This window comes from Rissa tridactyla, chromosome 4, assembly GCF_028500815.1.
Source record: "Rissa tridactyla isolate bRisTri1 chromosome 4, bRisTri1.patW.cur.20221130, whole genome shotgun sequence".
Taxonomy (NCBI): domain Eukaryota; kingdom Metazoa; phylum Chordata; class Aves; order Charadriiformes; family Laridae; genus Rissa; species Rissa tridactyla.
Window position 1 is genome coordinate 62,217,954 of NC_071469.1, and position 21,811 is coordinate 62,239,764.

General features: G+C 43.3%; 1 long non-coding RNA gene across 1 annotated transcript in view; it reads right to left on the reverse strand.

The window, feature by feature from the left end:
• LOC128909542 (uncharacterized) overlaps window positions 1–21,811 on the reverse strand; it is a 49,325-nt gene that overhangs the window by 5,018 nt on the left and 22,496 nt on the right. Inside the window, exon 2 of the long non-coding RNA XR_008466413.1 lies at window positions 20,967–21,115. This is a non-coding gene — a long non-coding RNA (uncharacterized LOC128909542). The remainder of the gene's footprint in view (window positions 1–20,966; window positions 21,116–21,811) is intronic.

Here is a 21,811-nt window from a genome sequence, read left to right on the forward strand (position 1 = left end):
AGCCCACACTCAGCATCCTAAAGACTGTCAACCTGAGTAAAGTCCCACCACTAAAATTGCACATTGGGCAAGTAGCTGTGAAAGTGAGAGCCAGCCCCAATAAAACAAAGACTGAGAGGGAAATGAGGTGACTGTAGCCCTCAAATAGCTCCGAAGCGTATTGTGGCCTCATTAGTCACATTGCTCATATGTGAGATAGAGACAAATGTTCCCCAGCTCGGCTCCTCAGCTGAAGGCGCTGGTACTAACCTAATTACAGCCATCAGGAGGTCTGACCTGGTACATCATCTCTTGAGGCTACTGAGAAAGAAGTAGAAATAAATAAAAAAAAAAGAGCCCAAGATTGTCATATTCCTGGCTTGCTGCGGTTTTCAACTCAGCAGATGATACTGCATAAACCCAGGTGGTTTTGCAGAGCTCCATTTCCATATTTCAGTCCAAGCCAAAGGCACCTGCCAGCTAACGCCCACTGGCTGGCCCCAGCTTATCCCGTACACGGATGTTGGGTATGCATCAGTTGCTGTCACTGGATTTAGTTATTGGTAATCAACAGGAAATTGGATAGACCTATTTGGTTTTGAAAACAATAAACCCATGGGCTTTCTGAAGGTCAGAGGACTCCCAAATGTTTCATGTCATTTTTGCTGTCTTATCATTAGCCTCTCTTGTCATGCTACGAGGTGTTTGCAAAATATAGTCCCCCTGAGGCTTTCAAAACACTAAAGCTTCAACTATTTATTCCCCTCCTCATTAGGGTGTTATTTGTTTGTAATGTACAGGGATCGGTTATAAAATGATGTGGTGGACTTTGAATTTAAAGGTCTGTACGGGGAGGATAACAACCACTGCTTGGGTAAACCCTGAGGCCCCCAGGAGTTAGTGCGTAGCTGAGACGCAGCTCTAGTATGCAGAATTACTGCCAAGGGCCTCAAAGGTTCTGTAGGATGCGATCAAAAAAAACCAAAAAAAACCAAAAAAGAATAAGAAAAGGGTAAATAAAAATAGAGAAAAATAATGATTAGCAAATCAGAGATTCACATGTGAGCTCAAAATTAACTACTTTGTAGGTTCAAACAGAGGTCCCACCTCGTGTCGGGGACACATGCATTTTACATTTGATCAAAGCAGAGCTTTGAATGCTTGACATAGGAGATGAAATATAGATCTGTGATTTGCAAAGTAAAAAGACAACAGCAGCAATAATGAGACATCAAAATAGATCTGAATGTCACACTCCTGGGTGCAACCATAGTGATACCGTATCTTGTGGCGGAGATGAAAAGACAGGGAATACAAGCTCATTACTGTAACAATTACTTTAATAAGCAGGTAAAAAGGGGATTTGGTGGGGTTTCTGCTCTTTCTTGTCATATTTGGTATTCTTTCTCCTTGTGATTGATCAACAATCGACAAATAATGCCTTTTACTAAAATGCACAGTATAAGCAAAATTTTCAGCGGTGCCTTGTGATGTTTGAACGTCCCACCAGCACCGTCCCCACACAGACAGCAACAGGCAGACCCATTCGACTCTGTACTCTGAGCTTGCCACAACTAGGAAAAATTTAGCTAATATGTTGATTTGAGAGTCTCCTGTGAAGAGACGCAGGACCTACTAGCCAGGACACGTTGTTACATGGCTCGTAGAGCAGAGTTGGACTGTGTCCAGCCTGCTTGGCAGGGGAAATCCTGTCTGTCCGCATCCTTCTCTGCTGCTATACCCCAACACCTGGCCCTCTTCAGAATGGGCAACTGAACAATCTCCAAAAAGAACCCCTTCTAGGAAACGCAGATTGAGAATGGAAAGACGCAACACTCCAAAAATCAGTAATTTTGCCCTAAAGGTTTCTCTCCACTCTTTCAATAGCACAACGCAACTTCTGTGGGACGTCCGATCCCTCCCACTCCCCAAATGCACGTGTCATGGTCTAAATGACAAAACAGCAGCAAAGGAAATGCAACAAACAGAACAACCATTGGTGACGGTGCTGAAGGAGGTCTAAAAAATTCACCTAGCATCAATTTCTCCTGCTGCAAAGGCCAGAAATGTCCATTGACAATAGCTGGCTGAACTCACGGGGCTATTCTTTTCCTGACCAGCTCCCGTGTAAATTCTTATTGTTTAAGAAAATGTTCTGTACCCCCAATAAGTACAAAATTTGTCTCCTAATTAGGAAGGTTCTATATTCTGAAACAAATGCTATATAAATGTGAAATATTTTTATTAACATTTAATGGAGAATTGAGTGCTATATTGACACTAGAAAATGGACTGTATTATTTTTTTACTGCAATATGCAAATATACTCATTGTTATTGCAGATTAGGAGACTGAATTTGCTAATGTTTTTTAATAATGTTTATTATATTTCTCTGACAAAAATACCCATTAAAATACCACTTAAAGAGCATGAAGGCAGCAGACATCTGAAATTAATTCTGACATATTTTTTTTAAAAAAGCAAGTTTTAAAAATTCAAATCTGCATTTTTCTGGTTTTACAAATAGCCCACCAAATCAATATTTCAGGAGAGTGAATCAATATTTCAGCACACTGTGATATGAAGTAAAAAAAAATTGGTCTATTAACATCTTTTTATTAGAGTGTCAATTGCAGTGCACAAAATTTGCACATATGGGTAAAGAAATTGTTTCCTGAAAATGTGCAAATTGCTACTTCACTGAATGTAAATGAAGTGCTAATTGCTCTTTGCAAACAATATTTATGCAAATTATGCCCTACTATTACACAGTAGTGTGGAGTTTACATTTACATTTGTTGCATTTTTTTCTCCATCCATTTGACAGTGCCTGGACATGAGGACTCAGGCTATTACTTTCTTTTCAAGACATTTTATGGAGACGTGAATGGGTGAAGAATGGGAAAGGACCTGCAGACAGTAATATATCATGACCTAGAGGGGCAGAAGATCTAAATCTGTTCTGTTATTCCGGTTCATCGTTCACTAAGCAAAGTATTTGCAATAAATGACTTATATCAAATTTGCCTTTTATTCTGTTTGCCTTTTGACCTACGATATGTTGATAAATTCTCTAGAAAAGCCATTTTAAAAAACCCTCTGCCCTCTAAAATATACAGAAAACAACTTAAAGTAGCAGACACCATCAGACTAAACACTGAATTCAAGTGGATATTTTTGGATTTTGGGGTGTTTTTTGTCTGATATTAACCTAGTTTTACGAGTTTGTTCCTTTCCTTTTTTTTCCCATTAATGTATCAATAATTTGGACAAGTCAACACACCTTGTCTAGAATTTCCCAGTCATAAACAAGAAGAGCCTTTAATCACTTAACGAATATCCGTTTGGTAACAGTCATGAACATCGACTGGAAATTTTCATCTTGAAACCATGAAAATTCCTTGTACACTTATCAATATTGTATTTCCTGAGGTGAAATCCTTCTACACTTGATATTATTAGTTTTCCCACCAACTTCTGTGGCATTCAGATTAGCCTTTCATAGTTTAGTTTCCTAAAATTTATTCTCTGATATAAAATATGTCTTTTTTTCTTTTTAAACCTTTTTTTATTGGTTACCAGAACTTCAAGATCTCAAGGCTTCAAACCCCGCTGGCAACATGCTCCCAAAAAACAGAAGACAAAAATTCAGCGGAAGGGGTTGGTTTTTACTTCTTTCCAGGTTGAACATATGGGACACATCACGCTACCACTGAGGAGTCAGACACAATGCAATTTTAAAATAAATATTGCTGGATGAAGGGAACAAACAAGCCTGAACAAGCTGGCCAGGACTCTCACAAATAACATGGATTAGCTTTTATTGCTCTCCAGAAGCAGGCGAGTTGCCTTTGCTGGGCACTGACCAGTGGCCTGGGTTACCCTTTCTGGCTCCACTGCTATTCCTAGCTCTGAGAGCGGCCGTATCACTCATGTCCACAGGATAAAATGTCAAATCCTTCCTCCTTTTGTAGCACTGAGAGGTCGCGCTGCATCTTGTGGCCATAGGGTTCACCCTAGCCCAGCCAGACTTCGGGGAGCCACTTTCTCAGCAATGTCATGAAACTCTGTCTCACAGGACAAAAGGAAATGAGAAACAGAAAAAACACTGCAAAACCTCAAAGCCAGCCTTGAGTTTGCTTTTAATTTTGGAAGAATTCTTCAAAACAGAGAGGATGTGTCAGGCACAACACAACACAAGTGGTGGAGCTCCAGGCTTGGAGCAGAGAGTAGAATAAAGACAAGTGGGGGGCATCAGAGCATGGGGGCATGGCTGCGCAGTGACCAAGGGGCAGAGTACACCTATTTCTAATCCCAGGGCAAAATATGCCCTCAGCAGATGTGAAGACAAACACACGACTGAAGAGGAAAGCATACAACAAGCAAGTTACACCAGTTCACTGAAACAGGTTGTGCTGGTGGGAGCTCTCACGTCTTTTCATTTTGGAGCATCTCTGAAGGCTTCTCGCTTTGAAAGCTCTCCCTCTGTGAGTGCTTTCATACCCAGTCACTTCGTTCTCTCAGGAAAGATGGGAAACAGCAATCTTCCTTTTTCATAGAGCTTTCCAGGATGGGATACATGAACTTTTCTAAGGAGATAGTATATCTTTTTCTATATTGCTGGTAGACGGAGTCTGTGAAATACAGCTCTCGTAAGAGAAGCATGAATCCTTTTCCTCCAGTCTTAGGGGTTGCTTCTCCATCTCCAGGGCTATCCAGTCCTTGGGTGCTTCCCAGGGAAGTTACCAAACATCCCTCCAATTCAGCTGTAGATCAGCAATTGGAATTTCTTAGGGCTTGGAATCATAACCGAGTTCCTGTGGCTCAGTGAGTTACCTCACCCCAGCTGAGCCGCAGCAGCTGCTTCTGTCCACACCATGAAATGTCTTAATTCAAACACCCTAAAATGTTTTAATTAAAACTTTCTTGAGAGAGCTTTAAGCTAATGTGGTTTACGCTAAACAAGTCTCCTTTCTTATTCCCAGTGCCCTCCTTTCCGATGCTGAACGCAAACTGCCACGCTTTTATCTGCATTTGGGACCACAGGAAGATGCTTGCCTCTTTAGCACGGGCTTGACTTCAGTTTTCCATAGCAGAACCAGTCTGCACAAGTTCTTCGTAGTGACAAAGTATACACAGACTTCCTTGCATCTCATCAAAAATATCTTGCATGAATATGAAAGAAGGAGTTAAAATGCTGCAGTTTTAACTCATGCTTGGAAGGGGCTCAGCAGCCCCCAAAGAGTTTTCCAATTCCTATTTCCCTAATTTTCTCCAAAGATCCTGCCCTGCTGCTGGAGGTGCATCCCCTGGTAACACATTCTACCTTCAATGAGTTCAGACTATGTTTGTGATCACATTTTTAATTACTCCAGAGAACATATGTTAATGCTCATTCATCTTCAGATTGAGGAACATTGTGAGAGTCAGGAGCCATATGGCTTCCATCTACAGAGAGGGAAAAGGTGTGTCAAATTCCTCACTCTGTTAGCTCCCGACAAGATTAAATTTACATCCCCGGCTGGGCACAGCTTTGGTGCCAGCAAGACGAGGGCCGGGACAGGCAGCCAGCACAGCGTGTGCATCCCTCCGAGCTGCACAGCTCTCCGAGCGCACATCCGAGCTGCAGGGCACCAGGAGCCCCGTCTGCAACCCCTGGCGTCGCAAGCACAGCCCTGCCTGCCCGTAGGACCCCTTTCAAGTAGCGCTTTAATTTGAGTACGTCATGCATCAGACGCTTAAGCACTCTGTATAATCAGGGTTAACAATAGCTTGTTTTCTGCATGGGTATGTCCTTTGGGTTTAAAGTCCTTGGGTTTAAAGTCCTCAGGTTTAAAGCCATGGCTTAGAGGCTTCAGAGTTAGTTTCCTCTACTCCCCATACCTAAAAGTGACATGTCAGGGACAGTAGCAGCAACATCAGACTTTGACATTTGTCAGTCCAGGTGCACATCTTGTCCGCAAAGGCAAAATCAACACCTTCGCAACAGATGAATAATATTGATGCAATATTACATCGAGTAACAGTGAGGTAATACTACATGTAATCACCCCCCCATCCCTTCCAGTTTAAAAGCAATTGTTTCACTCGTGTTTTTCTTTCGCTGTCTAGAAAGATGTAACACAAAGAGCAATCGGAGTTCATCCCTTTCTCAGGCACCCAGGACAGAAGTGCTGGGAGGGTTCCTACCGTGGACTGATCCCTTGCAGATAAAGTGGTTGTAGAGGTGTCACCAAGGGCACACTTTGATCTTCAGATTTTTATTACTGGTGATGACATGCGAGAAGACAAGGATGTTGTTTGCTTTCAGGCCTGAGATTGAATTTCTAGTGCTGGCAGTCAGGAAGGAAAAAACCCAAACATATCCTTGGGAACACACGGTATGTCATATGGCAACCAGGGGAATACAAAGGCATATTGCTATTTTTAAAGTGGATTTTCTGAGTACAGTTGCAGCTTAAAATATATGTATAAATAGCAATCCCTAGAGCCTGCTAACACCAGTCTCCTCCTGAACCAACAGCTTCCAAATAGTTTCGGTGGAAGGCGTCAGATTCCCTAATACCTCTCGCAGTGGTGTAAAACCAGTCTCCCACACACAGACACACACCCGCACATCAAAGGAGTTGTTTGGGATTTGCACTGCAGTCGCTGAGAACAAGCTCTGACCCGCGGTGCCCAAGTGCGAGGGAAATACGTGTTTCCCAAACGCATGAATATTTCATTATCGCACGACAAGGCCTCTGCTCTCATCGCCTGGGAGCAGGGGGACGCCGCCAGCTCCGTTCTCAGGGCTGGCTGTCAGTCTCCCAGCATATGCCAGCTCTCGGCATCATCACTCCGCTGCCGCAAACCTCCAGTGCGGAGAAAGGAAAGGTCTCGGAGATGAGGGAGCACAACACAGGTCCACTCCAGAGGATATTTGATGGTGCTTCACAATTAGGATTCCCTAATTCACTCCCTCTTTGCTCTCTGAGGGCTACCTGGGCAAGGTGCTCTCCCTCACCTGAATTGCCATGTGGTCCCTCCAGCACAACAGAAGAGCAACTTCGATCCGAAGCAGCCTGGCTTTCTGTCTCGTTTTCTTAAAGTGATTTGAGAGAAATCAAGACAAAGAACTAATAATACAAAAGCAGTCCTCTAGTGACCCAGGCATTGCCAGGGAGGTGTAAGATACCCAAACAGCAGTGGAATTACCTGCTCCGCAGAGGAGCCAGTGCTCAGTGCCGGAGGATAATTAAGCAGGTAGGAATGGGATTCCTGAAAGCTGAGAGCGCTGAGTGAGAAGCTGTCTGAATGAATGAAGAGAAGACGCCCTGCATTTAGTTGCTGTCGTGTTAATTCCTGACCACTGGGAGAAGAATTATCTGGCGGGGTAAAAGCCTCTTGTCTCCTTGATTGAGTTTGTGCTTAATGGATGGCGTGGGTGCTGCAGAGGTGGTTTGCATTGCCTTTCTTTCCCCTGTCAGGCTGCAACTGTATTGCTCTGTTTAATTTTGCAACAGCAGTTATTAACACAAATGCGTTGCGAGGAGTGCTGCTTTGCTGATGTGACTCAGCATCTTCGATTTAACAGTAACTTCTCCAGTGTAAGATGTAATTTGGAGGCCAACCCTGTCAAAACCCAGCACACAAAATTCCAAGACATTGCGTAACTAATATAATTTATTCAAATGACAAATTACACCGCAGGGTTCTGTTTATTCCAGTAAAGTCTGCCTCTTTTCTCCATTTCCATTTCCAAGCTCTAATCCTGGAGATGTTTTAAAAGAAATATATAACCTTCACTGCTCACTGTTCACAAACACCCACCAGAAGCCAAAGTTAGCCTTGGGTTTAGTCCTAGAGCAAACATACAAATGATACATTTCCAAAGGAAGGTGTACTTTAATTAGCCTCAACTTCTAACATTTTAAAGGACATGGTTTTCCAAAAGCCTTTTAAGTTTAATTTCTATACAATGACCATTTGCCTAAGCTCATAAACTTTGTCTTTTCCTGAGTTTATTTAGGGAAACTTGGGCAGGGTCCCATATTGTTCCTTTACAGGTGAGTTTGTTCTTCTCTTGCAAGCACCTCCAGGAGAAGTTCACGGTGACTGGCAAGGGCCAGAAACCTCAGCAGAGCATCTCTTCCCAAAGCGCTTCCTTGGCCATCAAATCAAGTCCACCACAGGACTGTCTTCCAGCATTCCGGGTGCTGTCTCCTCAACCAAACTATTCATAGGTCATTTTTTCTCTTCCTTAGAGGGGAAGAAAGTGGAAGGAGGGAAAAATATGTAAGGTAAAAGGAGTCTCAGTGGCTAAGGGCAACTTTTAGAGATGTGCAATACATAATTTGCCTCATAAAATCATATTGACCATAGACAGAAACTTTAAAAACTTACTGGACTTCTCTTAGCATCCTGCCTGACTGTGTGGTTTTATTTTCCCCATAACAATACATAGCTGCGCTTCACCCCCACATATGGAACGTTTAAAACAATTTCAGCGATTATTTCTATTGGTCGAGCTTTTTGTTGAGTAAGTTTTTTTAATCTCTGTAGTCAACTGCTTGTGGAAGAGACCATATTACTCAGTCCCCAATGATGTATTCAATTAGAAGCATCTCTCAATTGGCACATCTGGGGTTTCTGTTTGTTTTATATAAGGTAATCCAGGTAGGTAGACGTCAATCAGTCATCTGTTTTCCATGCTAAGAGTTCATCTATTTCATTGTTCCTCTATTTGCCTTATTTTTAATCTAACTTCCTTGCTCCCTAGGATGCAGGGCACAAATATAAAAACCTTTCATGCCAAGTAAGACAGCCTCAAAGCCCATTTCCACCCCAGGTTCCTCAGCAGCAGGGCAGTAAAGGCCCCCGGCCAGGAGGCAGAGGGAAGAGATATGAAGAAGAGCTTTGCAGTTCCAGAATCTCCCTCACCTTCCCCGTTTTCAAAGAAAACTTCGGAGACTTTGTTTACGCGCTGTTTCAGAATAGAAACGTCGTGAATGAGAGCGAGCACCCTTTCCCAGCCTGCTCTAATAAACAGCTGTGAGGTAACTACTTTTGCTAGTGGGGGACTGACTTCCTAAAGTCCTTTCTTGTACTCCTGGAAAAGCAGCAATTTTGCTCTCGTTGTTCCTGCAGCTGAGTTCATATAAGAAATGCTCAGCACGCTGCCTCTGGCTGGGTTTGATTTTGTAGTTTTTACGGTGCTGAGTGTCTTCATTTCAAATAAAAGCCATTTTAGCTGAAAACATGTAACTGTCCTTTGTGTCTAGAAAACATAATGCTACAGTGCAGTCTTTGCCTCTAAATGTGCACCTATAAATATCTTAATCAGGCACTCAGCAACACGCTATTGTTCCTCCCGCAGCAGCAGAAACTGCCTCGAATTTGAACCTTGGAAGCAAGGGAAATGTGAAGTGGATACAGAAAGGGAACATATTCCTCTCCAGCTGACAACTCAAGGTTACTTCTGAAGTAAATAAAGTGTTGCTAAAGAGATTTCTCTCTCTTTTCTGATAATAAAAGTTGCAACGTGCTGAATTCCACTGCTTTTCATTATAGAAGAGCTGAACAGGTCAGAGGGTGGGCAGGTTCAATTTGTTGTTTCGGTCTACGAGTGCCAAACAGCTTTCTGTTACGCTGAGGGGGTTAAACTAACCTTCGATCTCCCCTAAGTGCAGACCACACAGGCAAGGTTTAGCAGAAGGCGGGCAAATTCTCCAGGCTTCCCTTTCTGCAAAATATCTCCCGGTTTTCATGGGTTACAGAAGCTGAAAAAGAGGCCGAATAACAAAATTTCAATACGCTAAGAGCCGTGGCATCTTTATGGGATGAAGAAAAGCACCCAGAGCCAAGGTCATCTCTGCTACAACAGGACAGCGTCAACAAACTGCTCAAGCGTAGCTGAGAGCAGCTGAAGACCCCAGGTCCTGTTTCGAGCAGCTGGGCAGCATCTGATTGACCATTTACTGATGTCCAGATCTACAGAACAATTTTGCCCTTTTGCATATTACACGCTTTTACGGTAAAAAAAGGACTACATAACCTTTCAGGTTGTGGTGTCATACCATCCCCTCCAAAGCAAAGAGTGCCAGGAAGGAACCAAAGGTGAATATTTATCTACGAGATCACTTGGTAGCTGCACAGAGGGACAGAGAGCATTGCACATGCAGAAAGGCTCCCATGAAGGAGCTTGTATTGCCTCTATGCATTGATAGGAAATAAGTAGAAGTAGCTTCCTCTGGCACCTGTAACTTTCAACCGGTGTCACTCCGTTACTCTTCTCCTTTACAGCTCAATTTGTAGTTACTAATGAAAAAGAAATTTACAGTCACCCTGATTAATTGATTTTGCCCTCTAGGTCTAAGTACCAGCCCTCCAGGCGGGTACTGAACTGCCCATTACAACAACAGCAAACTGCTTCTTGCCCTCCTGCTGGCTCTCCTAGCTTTGTGTTTACTCTCCCTGTGTTGTACCTATATCCTTAAATGCTATTCAAAGGCACTGCTGGGCCACTTTAATGGTTCCCTGCCCTGGAAAGGGGTGGTGGTCCTCCTCTCTCCACCACATCACTTCTTTTCCCCCATTCTCCTTTCCATTCTCCTGCTGTTTCCCTTCACTTGCCCTGGTCCTCAGAGGACCTCTTGTTGATCTCACATGACTGGCAGAAAATTAAGGTAGTTAAAAATCCAGTTAATTTATACATATATATATATATATATATAATCTTCATATTTTTTTCTTCCAGATGAGTGAGTCAAATGGGCTCAGTGAAGAGTCAGAGGAGCACTAGATCCAGCAAAAGGGAGGAGGCAAGACCACAGCACTAAGCCTGAGGGTAGAGGAAATGGAGTAGGACTGGCTCTGCCAGTCTTTAGGTCAGTTCAGCTCTACTGGCAAGCCATGCAGAAAAGGTCCTTCATTAGGTAGGCTTAGGGAGCCAGGAATGAAAAGCAAGGAAAAGAGGCCCATAAGGACCTAAGCCACTGCCTAGAAATAGATGTCCCCTCTTGGCAGCCAGCTGCCATCTCCACCGCTGGTCTTCTACCATCACACACCAACAGCCTGGTCCTGCGACGTGGCTTACTCAGCAAGGTCTGATGCTAACCAAAGCCTGGGGACTAGAGCCCTGAAATGAGATAATTGCACCTTATTTCCACACCAAGAAAATGCGGAATTGCCCTCTTCTGGGAGGGCAATGAGATTTTCTCTGTGATGCAGGGATGATGTCTCATGTGGGAGTCATCACCTGGGAGAAGAGGGCCAGAGAAGAGTGCAGCCATGAGGTCACTACATCTCCACTTTGCAGATGCTTCTGCAGCCCTGGCAATGCCAGAGTCACCAAGACAGACTCTGTCCTCTGGGCTTCCCTCCCTGTGAGTCCCAGTCTTCAGCTCTGGCACTGGAGAGGGTGAAGGACTTTGCCATTAGTAAAAGGTCAAACCAGGAATGACTATTAAATTTATGGATAACGGTGAAATGAGGAAAGCCAAGATCACTGGAGGTCAAAGATGTGGAATGAACAATTCCTAATTGAATGTTTTTAGAGCATTCCTAGGTTGCATGGAAAAAACAATTAAGTGGTATACTTGCAGTATCTAATATTTTAAATTTGCTTTAATAGTCCTTTACATCATTATGATCAGTGCTGTGAGTGCATAAATATCTCCATCTCTTCAACATTTTCTTCTTGACAGGTTAGTTTTCTACCCACAGAGATATTGATGAGACACTTTTGTGCACCAGATATGTGCATTTTTCTGCATTTTCAAATAGGAACCACCATTATCTTTTTGCAAGCTGAATATTTTTTATACATCATTTGCTAGTGACTAATGTGTGCTTCAGCCATGGGCTCCAAGGACTGTCATTTATCTTCCATAATGACCACAAGTTCTTAAACAACCAGCAACATACTGGCTGCAAAAGATGATCACAGAAGAGCCTTAGTTACAGTGAACGGAAACAGAGCAAAATGTGTATTGATATATTTCACTTTGGAAAAAAAAAACAAAAACAAGCAACCCTTCTTTCTCTTGTGTGGAGTGCAAGATGAAGTAAAAGAAGGTTTTAAATAATGTACAAAAAACCCATAGTTTTATTTCTGTTTCTGAAGTCGGTTCATCATCTGAAAAAAGATGCTTCAGTGAAAACCCAAAAAGCCTACAACAATAAACTTTCTAGTGTGCTGGCTGCCTGTGATTTCTTATTGCAACTTATTGCAATTTCTATATAAAGATTATAAGCAACAATACTTGTACATATATTTAGGACAATGCCACTGTGGCCACAGGACACAAAACACTAACACTAAACAAATGCTTCCATATGAAAGCAAATTGTCTGCAGTTTTCCACAGCAAAATATGTACCCTTTTAAGAAGTCAGGTCAGCCATCCAGCTTCTCAAATCACTGAACTGCAGAAGCTGCCCAAGTTTGTGCCAAAGCACACAGCCACGTCTCCTGGATGGAAGTTAATGAGCAATGAAATCTCCCCCTGGGTTAAACATGGACAAGAGCAATGGTATTACCGACAGAGCTCCCCCTTCAGGCCTCACACGCTGAATTTTGGGAACTCTGCCCAAGCTACGCCAGGGCACTGTGCTCCAGAAATAAATTCTGAGAAGTTTCCTGAGTGGTAGGAAGCTATTGGATCTTTTCAAACATGTTGTATTTCCAACCGTTGTCTGAGGCATTCCCAGTGACAATATGGGCTCATTTTTCACGTGTTCCTAATGATTTCAAGTGCTCTATTTGACCTTGATTTTCATAGGAAGGAAGCTCAGTGCTTGTTTGGATGTCTTCTTATAAGCATTTCCTCTTCTACAGCTTTACTGGCAGCTCAACAAATAGTTTCCCTAGTGCCAAATAAGTTCCAGCTATGCAACAATTTTTCCACATGCTTTCAGATGCTATAAAACAGCTTTATCTCCATTCTGTGTCTCGGGGTTGAGTTATTTTTTAGTATCTTTCCTCCTATTAATAAAGAGCAATGGAGTGATAAACGTGTACTTTGTGCAATACACACCACTATATATGTATATTGCTGCTTCCAATGGCGCAGCCACCTCCGCTGTATGCAGGCTCTATACAGCCTCCTCCTGTAAACAGCCAAACCTACAGACAATATAAGCCCAAGGAGCCTTTCCTCAGCGCCATTGGCCAGGTGATGGGGCAGATTGTCTGCAGGGAGCACCCAGAGACAAATCTAAAGAGAAATCTCTTTACCTTCTTTAGCGACAATGACCTTTACTAATGTTCACAGAAGTGCAGCATATCTTTCCCCATCAGGTGTGCCTAGAATCAATAGTAGTATAGGTAATATTGACGTCATCTGGTTACATTAATGGTCACATTTTTCATGTGTAAGCTTGGCCAGTTTCTAGCTTATTCCTGATGTCCCAAAAATGCTGGCCCTATCCACCTTTTCATACCTGTCTGCACAAGCCTGTCCATACAAGGCAAGGGTGGCTGATAAAGACTGTTTTTTCCTACGTACACAGACACCTTTTGTTGCTTTTGGGTGCAAAAGCCCACAGCGGTAGATTAAGACTAACATTTTCTGAGCTGATTAGTAACGCGGAATGATTCATTTATGGGTTATATACCCACAATATCTTTAAGAGATCAAAGAGATCCGATTTTCAGAGGCTGTGAATTTGGAAACTGCAGACCATGGAAATTCAAAGTCCCTGAGATAAACTTTTCCCACCTTAAAAAGTTACTAATTGAAAAACTTAATTGCAATGAACCTTGCTTTCATATTACAGCTAGTGAGTGTGTTTGCCCAGGTATTCTTCTTTTGCTCCTCCAAAATATAGTCACTGATAAAGATGGATGGCTTATGGCAAGGAACATCAGTCATCTTCAGAAACCTGATGAGGCAACTGTGTGCTCAAATGGTTTTGCATGAGCCCAACAAATGCTGAGCTCGGAGAAGAATACCCTTGTCTGCATGTGTGTTTTGTAGCATCAGTAATACGTACCTTGGGAGCATTTAATCTATAGTATCAACAGTATTTATGGCGTCTGGAGTTTTACATGGCTAAAGTAATTACTGTGATAAATGCCAGCAATATTTTAAAATTAACATTGAAGCTTCCTTCGATTTAGAAGCAGAAGACACTTAATTGGCAAAGATGGGATTGCAGTAAATTCCTTTGCTATTTAGGGTCTGATTATGCATAGCTGATGCACAGAGGGATCTGTACTTTCATCCTGAAGTTGGTTTCCTTGGCTTCTGGAGTGCTGGAGTGGCCACAAGATCAGGTCTGGTGACTGGTTTCCCCCTTTCAGCTTCATCTTTTCCCCCTGGTGTAAGAGTCAACAAGTGTTCTGTGCCTCAGAGCATTACCTACAGCTTAGCTACCAGATGGACAGATAAGTCTAACTCCATCTGTTCCTCCACAACTGTGGTAGCATCACACAACCAATAGCAGCAGAAAGGCTGAAGGGTCCCCAACTTCTTTCAAACCACTTCCGAAGCACATGACCACAGACCTAACTCTTGTCAATAAAGGTTTTTACCCCCTGGACGTCACCAAAGGATTGGGACAAGTCATGGGCAGCTTGGAAACTATCACCATCATCAATAAAAGAGCATAACTGAATGATGATCTCCAAAGGAGCAGGTTCAACCTCTACCATGGACTGTTCTGTTTGCAACAGATCATTTGCAGCCCAGCAGAGTTTTGCCTGAGAAAGGATTACAAGATCACAGTCTAATTTTTGTGTGGCACCCCCAATAGATGAAGACACTATCCAAGATGATAACACTTACTCTCAACTGTTGTGTTATCAGAAAGTTGTTTGATAAATGAAACATTCTCCAAGACCTTTGGATCACATAATTGGGCCAGTCTAATGGTCACTGCATTGAGAGAGGTCAACTCTTGTCCCTCCAGCCTCCTTGCTTTCTTTTTTCACCGCTCCCAGCTGTGTATTTCTGCTACTCTCTTTGTGATTGGGGTGGTTTTCATGGTCCTTGCTGAACTGACTGAACTCACTAACTTGGCAGAAAACCAACCAGCAAAAAAGTTGCATGGGCTCATGCAAAGGTCAGACTGGCAGACCAGGGCTACTGCTGGAATGCAGGTGAGGGTGAGGAGGAAAGAATGAGAGAGGAAGAAGGGAGAGCTCTGTTTTTAGTGAAAATCAATCATTGGGTCGGCTTGACGGTGTTGTGTGATCATGCCCTCCATTGGTAAAGGGAAATTTCTACATCTCAGAGACAAGCCAAGGGATGCAAAGTCTCTTCCACCTTCATCCTTTCAAATCTACTGTTGGCAGTAGTTTTCTTGGCAGTAAGATAATTTTTGTCACTACTCTGTTTTTGTAGTTATCTCTGCAGAAGATATGGATATTCATGACGGAAAGGCAGGACAGGGAACTCTCCACTGCTCTTAGTTCATCTCTCTCCACAAACGGCTACAGTTGTTTAAGCTCAGAAAAAAAACAATGGTTTCTTTCTCTTGCCAAGCGCCTGATCCCACCTGTAGTACAGCCCTGCCGCATCCTTCAGGATCACAGCCTGTAAGCACCAACTATTTCTTGCAATCATTGGGTTCCTACTAACACATAAACTGCATTATAAAGTGAATACTAAATTATATGCAGGGAGAATTTCCCTTCCCCCTATTTACCACCAGTGAGTAAAAAGAACCCATCTTTCATAGGCATGCCAAAGAGCTATAGTTCACGCCTGGGAGAAAATTACAGGACAGTTTTTATAGCAATTCAGGCAAGGGATGCCCACTATGCAAATAAAATACAGCGCATGCATGCAACACTTCATGACAGCCTTGCTCAGCATTTCACAGCGAGGATGGACGGTGGGTGGCTGTGGGGAGTCCTTCAGCTCCTGCAGAGCCATCCACAGGCTACAGCTCTCCTATGTCCTCCTACATGGGTTCCTTCAGCGCGTGGGAGAAGGTGGTCTGCAAACAGCAGGGGAAGGAGAGGGCGCCTGTCGTGTCCATCCCTTGACCTCTGTGGTACAGAGCCTGAGCTCAGCCAAGGTTTGTAGACATTGGGTTGCTTCGGTTATGGACTACACTTTCTACTCAGTCAGCGTACTGTGCCTCTGAGCCCTGCTCACAGCCCCTGATATCATCAATAAAGAACTGCCCATGCTGGTTTAAAATGAGCAAAACTTTCAGGCACTGAACAGAGTCAGCAGATACCTGACATAATCATATATTCAGCTACAAGGTCTTCATTTAACCTGAACACAAACTGCAGGGCCTTTCCCTTTTTTCCTCAGGAATTACTCCTGTTTTGCATTCCAGAACACTTGTCACCCTGGTGAATATTAATTAAAAGTTGTAATTAATTAAAATGTCAATTAATTCCTTTATTTTATTCTTGAGGGTAATCTTGTATTCTGTGCAAGAGAGAGCAGTAAGTGAGCTTACCAGAATGAAATAAAACAAATCTCGGTGTAAGTACTGCATTGGGGATCCTGAAAGAAGTGTTTGTGTGGCCAGCATTTGGTCAAGGCAGAGAGGGTGGGTTAGGGAGCGCATCCGTGAAGGCAGACAGACCAGCACATTGTGACAGTTTAGGGGCCACCTATGGCCAATTCATGAATTCCAGCTGTGATTTTATGAGCGCTCTGTGCATCTCTGAGTTGCGACTGTCATTTATTTTAGGCTCACAGCTTATGTTAAAGAGAGATGGGATTGCGACACAATGACCACCTCCGAAATAGGAGGTTGTCAGGACCAGAAACAGTGAGCAGCCGTGCTTTGGCAGAACAACATCTGGTCGTGGCCTCAGCAAAACTGTTTTTCTAAACCTCCTCATCAAAACCCAAATTTTAAACCTAAATTCTACCAGGGTAGAAACCAAGCAGGAAATCACCAGTTTGGTCACAATGATCACAAGGAAGGAATGGGGTGGAAGCTTTTTCACTGGAGCTGAAAGCTTTTTAAATCAATGCAAATTTGAATGTGGGTTAAAGCTGCAAGAGTCAGCAGAAGTGCAATAGTTATCATGACAAGCATGTGCAAAGGAGTTCATTTTGGGATAGCCGCAGCTTTGCTCTGTGGCTACAGATAGGTATCTATATCTATCCCAGGCATTGGATATAGATGATATAGATAGATATAGATATAGATGATATAGATATAGATATATCCCAGGCATTGCTGAAACAAAAAAAGGAATGCTGATATATTTTTACATGGAAATTGAAAAGAAGTGAACTTTCTACCCAGAATGTCACCAAGATTATCACTAGTTTTTCATGTATAACATGGTAATTCTTATCAATCCCTTCCACAGACACTGCAGCTAATCTCCAATTTATTTGGAAGGAGAAAACTAATCGCAGCATTAGCCGTGGGAGTTTAATAATGTAAGGATGAAAATTCCCATACATGTAAAGCCAACAAATTGGCATGTTATTTACCTGGAATTGTTGATCTTCTACTCTGTTATTGTTTCATTTCCTTGTGAAGTTTCTCAGAAACCACACTTATTGTATCTTGCTTCCTCCTCTTCCTTTCCAGGGGCAGTGCTTTCCAGACCAAGGCAAACACAGCATCCTCACCAGACGTTATGAAATTGTGCTTTGTAGACCTTTCCTGTCTGCTCACACAGATGATTCTATTGAGACCCGCGTTGCTTTTAAAAATGTGCCTTTACCTTTAATAATAAGTCAGTACAAGATGCTGTGCAACAAAAATATCGCCTTTCCTTCTCTGTTTTGTGTTTTTCTACAATATTTTTCTAAACCCAGTTACATCATCACCACAGGCAGGATTTATCTGACTGAAAGGAGAAGTCAGCAACGTGACTTCTGTGCCTAAATCACCTTGACTCCATCTGCAGGCACAGAAGCACTTCCAAGGCATCATTCATCTCATTCTAAAATAGATGGGATGAACCATGGCCTTAAATACCTTCTTTCCATGCACTGTAGCGGGGGCCTGACCAGTTCAGAGGCAGACAAAGGCGTTGCAAGCCAGGTGACAGGCAGTTTTTCCTACGCGTATTGGACAGAGAAAATCCAGGAAACCAGCCTCTTTTTTTTTTTTTTTTTTTTTTTTTTGCTTTGAATTTTCCATCTGTGATCTCAGTTCTGTAATGGTCCCATAATACAGGAATATTAATTTGGGTAAAAATACATAATTATTTTTCTTTCTGCTAATCTGGGATTTTATTTCAAAATTACAGAGAAAAAAAAAAATTCTGAGATTTCTAAGGAGCTTTGCCAGACTGTACAAACTCTGATGTCTTGAAATTCAGACTATCCAGTGATGTGATTACAGGTAAGCACACAGAAATCATGCGTTGGATTTACCCATGTACAAATTCACTCAAGAATTACACTCATCTAACCGAGAAACAAGGGGACATCACGCCATGGTCCCAAAGAGTAGCAGCAGGAGTTCAGCCTGCGAGGTTCTCTTAGCAAGACCGGCTCCACGTGTTTCCAGATCATAAAGAAGGAAGACACTGTTCAAGGTGGGGGACTTCACACCTTTTACGTTTCAAAGACTGAGTTGGGAGACCTGCTAAAACCGGCACTGCTGCTGAGAGGGAGGCATATGGAACTGGAATACATTAGATGCTGCTTCTGAGTTTGAGTTTCAGTGTCCGAGCGCTAGAAAACAGTGTCTCCAAAGCTCCAGCTGGGATGTTAAAGGACGGCACGAGAGCCTGGATTTAGTGAGCAGCTAGCCCTGTGGATTAGCTGGTGGATCCTTTCACATATACTCAAAGGCGTAACGTACATCTCACATAAAAAGGAGACGGTATTTGCAAGATATGCCACAATTGACACCAATCTGCCTGCAAGCTGGATCAAGCCCTTCACGTAGCTGGAGATTACCAGAGTGCAGCTCAGGCAGCGTGCTGCTTTCGCTCTCCCCTCCAAGCTGTCCCTGTCCCCACAGGTTTTTTCCCTGCTCTTTTGAGACAATCCACCCTGACAATGCACACAGAGTGACGGGAAAGCAAAGCGTGAAATGGTTGTCTTGACAGGACTCTTTAAATAAGGTCAATTGGCTGGAAAAGTTAGCACCCGCCTAAGGCTCCTTACTCTGGAAGGACCCAGGCTACTTTGCTGCACATTCTTATAACAGTATTTGTCCAAGCTTCCTCCTGTGATAGCAAAAAAAGACTGTCTAATTGGGGAGGGCAGAGCGGCAGATTAGCACACAGTACACTGAATAACATTCCAACATCTGCTGTCACAGATTTGCTGACAGCTGTTTCTGCAGAGTAGCTGGAAAATCTGATAATCCTAAACATGAAATTTCTTGTTATCTGTGCAAAGGCAAGTGCCAGTCTCTAATATGACCCTAAAGGACAATCTGTAGCTTTGAGTAAATGCTGCCAGCTCCACCTGGACATCTCCTTCAGCACCTCCTCTGAGAACACACAGCTGGACACAGCTGCACCGGGGCTGCCTCCCACAAGGTGACACATGGGGAGGCACTTTTTGTCCCCAAGGGGTGTTTTTCGTACTCTGTGGTTTAATTCTATTTGCAGCTTCAGAGAGGGTCAGGTTGAACGCTTCACCCAGAGTGAACCTAGAAGGACTCACGACCAGCGTGGAGACTCCATAAAAGCTCTAAAGAATGTGGAATAAGTACAAAACCTTTCCCTTCACCAGGTCCCAGTTAGCCTGGGTGCAAACTGAGCCGCCGCACTCCTGTGTTCTCTGCTTAATGAACCGATGTCCATTTGGCCCATGAGGAACAGTGGCGTTCAGCACAAACCTACAGCTGGGTTTATTTTGCAATGAAGACCCACTGTTGCAGGCACTCGGAGGAATCGTGTGCAGGGATGGAAACCAGGCACAGGGCTGCCCAAAGAAGACTGAATTCTGCTGCCCCCACTCTATGTTTAGCAGAGATATGCTGAAGGATTTTACCAGGCCGGTAGTGCTATCAAACACTCGCTTTCTAGTGAGCCCAGCCCTATACTGAGGCCCGGTATAACATTTGGTGGCTATAACTTATTTTAACTTCAATGGTTAAGAACGAGAGCAGGCCAGAACTGTGAAGCTTTTCCCTTAATTACCTTTTAAAACCTGCTCTCGCTGTAAATGACACACAAACACGGATAATAGCAAGAGTCAATCCTAATAACAATTGTGCGTTTTTGCAAATCGCAGTTATCTGCATGGCAGCCCACAATCAGTGGTAACGCCAGAAACGTGTGAAATCCTGAGTACATGCATTACTTAAAAGGCCCATTTAACACAATTCTCATTCTTGGTTTCACAGGTTAGTGAGTAGCTGCTATGCCCAAATGCTATTTCATGGCCAGATAACACTGAGGGAGAAGCAGAAGTTCCTTCTGTGATGGGTGAACTAGCACCTGCCTGACAGCGGGGATCATGCGTAACCCTTTAACACACAAAAATCCTAAAGAAAAATATTTAATCTCTGTGAAAGGCAGTATTAGAAATTACCAAGTGCTGCTGTAGCAGGTCTGTCAGATGAGCGGAGATTGGGAATATTTCTACTCTTGGTGTTCTGCCAGGTAAGGGCACAGTTCTGCGGTGCTGCCTGTTCCCACACTGCTTTAGATTTTGGATTCACCACCAGTAAGTCATGGGGATATTGCTTTGGATGCAACTTTAGCAAACAGGTCGATGCTTCAGTCACTTCTAATTTTGCTTTTAAAGACACTATTTGCGTGTTACAGGTCCAATTTATGCCTCTTCGTGACACACCTCTTGGATGGAGACTGCCAGTGACCTGGCAACTGGTGGCTCTGGTTCCCCCAACATCTTAGCTCCTGTCAACAAGGCAAATTTGGCCCTGCTTGACTGCATTGTCAGTGAAAACTGCTGTCCTCATGACAGTTAATATACATCTAATCGATGCAAAAGAGAAACCAAATCTCACAGTTGGTTGCTCCAATGAAAAAAAGCAGGTGCCGATTTCAGAAAACTAAAAGCTGATTTTAGAAGTCAAATGCTGATGTCTTAAAACCTGCATTTCAAAGACAAAAAAATGCAAGTGAATTAAAGTGTTACCTGTTTCAGGTGCCCGGGTGTCCATGTAATCTTTGCATCCGCAGGCACATTCCTCACTCTCTTCTTTTGCCGACAGCTCTCCTGCATGCGGGGGGTGAGGGCGTGGAACAAAATAACCCACGTAGGAATCTCCTTCAAAAAGCAGGGAACTAAAAAATAGAAGGGAATTGCATTTCAGTATTTACATACAGAAATTATCATCATTCCCAAACACACCTGAATATCTCTCATCCATCTTTGTGCTATAGCAATGGCAGCACAGACCAACTCGCAAGCTCCGTGTGGATGCTTCTGGACAAGGACCTTGCTGCAAGGTGGCTGATGTGGTCTCTGCACAGACCTCCTCCTTTGGCCTTCCAGTGGCAGTGACGACGTGTGCTACAAGTGACCTGGGGAATCAGTGCCATACGGTGCCCCGTGGTCGCCACCGTCGCAGAGCTCAGGTCCAAATATCTCATCACACGGCTGGGTTCGACAAGACAACAGAAGAGGATGAACCAGCCCTGAAGGCACAGGGGTGGTGATACTCATGCAGCAAAGGAATTTGCACGTAGTCTCTGCTCTTTCCCAGGTCTAGTTCACTGTAAACTAGGCAAATATCACACAGCAACGTGGAACTGCGGGGTCTGTTTCAGTTTTTCGCTGTGACAAATCTGTTGGAAGTGTTACGCAAACGTAAGGATATATTCCCCATACAATGAAAATCTGACGTTGGAAGCGGAGCAGTCCAACAGAAGTCATCATTACAGTCACATACCTCAGACTGTAATTACACACAGGTTAATGTTTGGACCTTAGAGCCTGGACAGAGACTTTTTCTTAATTTCAGTGAAACATATTTTGTT